The 1,995-nt window shown below is 44.3% G+C and overlaps 1 pseudogene; it reads left to right on the top strand.

Moving 5' to 3' along the window:
• The first annotated feature begins 176 nt into the window (after window positions 1-176).
• Window positions 177-1,692, top strand: LOC149157285 (25S ribosomal RNA; annotated as a pseudogene).
• The last annotated feature ends 303 nt before the right edge of the window (window positions 1,693-1,995 follow it).

Raw genomic sequence — 1,995 nt, 5'->3', positions numbered from 1 at the left:
TGCCACCCTAGAATTGGTTCACCCAGAGATAGGGTCCAGTAGCTAGAAGCGCACCACACGTCTTGCAGTGTCCAATGTGCCTACGGTTGCCCTTGAAAATCTGGAGGACCGAGTACCATTCATGCCCAGTCATACTCATTACTGCATCAGGTCTCCAAGGTGGACAACCTCTGGTCAATAGAACAATGTAGGTAAGGGAAGTCAACAAAATGGATCCATAACTTCGAGAAAAGTATTGGATCTGAGGGTTGGGCCTAAGGGTCTATGCCCTCAACTCGTGGGCTATCGGTAGTCTGCCCGAGTTGCTCTCGTGGCGAGGGCAGGCAGTCGCATGCCGATTGGGCTACAGGCTTAGAATGCCCCCTGTTGGGGGCTTTTCCCTAGGCCTTGAATAGTCGACTTAGATCTAGTATGGACAAGGGGACTCTGACTGTTTAATTAAAGCAAAGCATTGCAATGGTCCCTGCAGATGCTGACACAATGTGATTTCTTCCTAGTGCTCTAAATTTCAAAGTGAAGAAATTCAACCAAGCACGGGTAAACGACGGGAGTAACTATGACTCTCTTAAGGTAGCCAAATGCCTAGTCATCTAATTACTAATGTGCATGAATGGATTAAAAAGATTCCCACTGTCCCTATCTACTATCTAGAGAAACCACAACCAAGGGAACGGGTATGGAAAAATCGGTGGGGAAAGAATACCCTATTGAGCTTGACTCTAGTCTGACTTTTTGAAATGACTTGAGAGGTGTAGAATAAGTGGGAGTTGTTTTCAGCGCAAGTGAAATACCACTACTTTTAACGTGATTTACTTATTTTGTGGGGTGGAGGCAGGGAACTACCCCTGTTTTTGGCCTTAAGGCACATTTCGGCGGGTAAATCCAAGTGAAAGACATTGTCAGGTGGGGAGTTTGGCTGGGGTAGTACATCTATTAAAAGATAACGCAGGTGTCCTAAGATGAGCTCAGCGAAAATAGAAATATTGTGTGAAACAAAAGGGTAAAATCTCATTTGATTTTGATTTTCAGTATGAATACAAACCGTCAAAGCGTGGCTTATTGATCCTTTAGATTTTCAAAATTTGAAGCTAGAGGTTTCAAAGAAGTTATCACAGGGATAACTAGCTTGTGGCAGCCAAGCATTCATAGCGACGTTGCTTTTTTATCCTTCCATGTCGACTCTTCCTATCATTGTGAAGCAGAATTCACCAAGTGTTGGATTGTTCACCAACCAATAGGGAATGTGAGCTTCAATTAGACCATCGTGAGACAGGTTAGTTTTACCCTATTAATGAACTACACCACAATAGTAATTCAACTTAGTACGAGAGGAGCCATTGATTCACACAATTGGTCATCGCACTTGGTTGAAAAGCTAGTGGCATGAAGCTACCGTGTGTCAGATTATGACTGAACTCCTCTAAGTCAGATTCCACGCTATAAGTGGTGCATCACTCTTCGACTGTATCTCAACCTACAGTAGGGGCATCATTTTTTCGCCCCCAGGGGCCATGTCATTTGCAAACTGCGACTATGAAGCATCTCGATTGGGGAAACTTTGAAGTTCAATTCTAAACGGTCGTTGAGAAGAATCTTTTGCAGATGACTTAAATATGCGACAGGGTATTGTAAGTGGTAGATTGGCCTTGCTAGCATGATCCACTGAGATTCAGCCCTTGGTCGCCTCAATTCATAACTTTTCTCTTGTCACAAAAAAATTCGGACAACCCTCCTGCTCTCACACCCGTCTCTTCCTCTAGAAGAAAATTTTTTATTGCTTGGGAGCAGGAAATTTGGGGTTTCCATGCCACGACAGAAAAGGTGTCGAAGCCTGGGAAAATTGGGGTTTCCATGTCACACCCCAGCACTCAAAATTTTGGGGTTTAAATGTCGCGCCCTAGCTCCCAAACTTTTGGGTTTCCACGTTGTGACGAAAAAGGTGCCCAAGCATGGGAAAAATTGGGGTTTCCATGCCATTCCCTGGCACCCAAAATT

The sequence above is a fragment of the Pinus tabuliformis genome, chromosome 5_2, assembly GCF_031772625.1.
Source record: "Pinus tabuliformis cultivar Carrire ecotype Pingquan chromosome 5_2, CPIR1, whole genome shotgun sequence".
NCBI classification, from domain to species: Eukaryota; Viridiplantae; Streptophyta; class Pinopsida; order Pinales; family Pinaceae; genus Pinus; species Pinus tabuliformis.
This window is presented reverse-complemented; position numbering and strand designations above follow the sequence as displayed.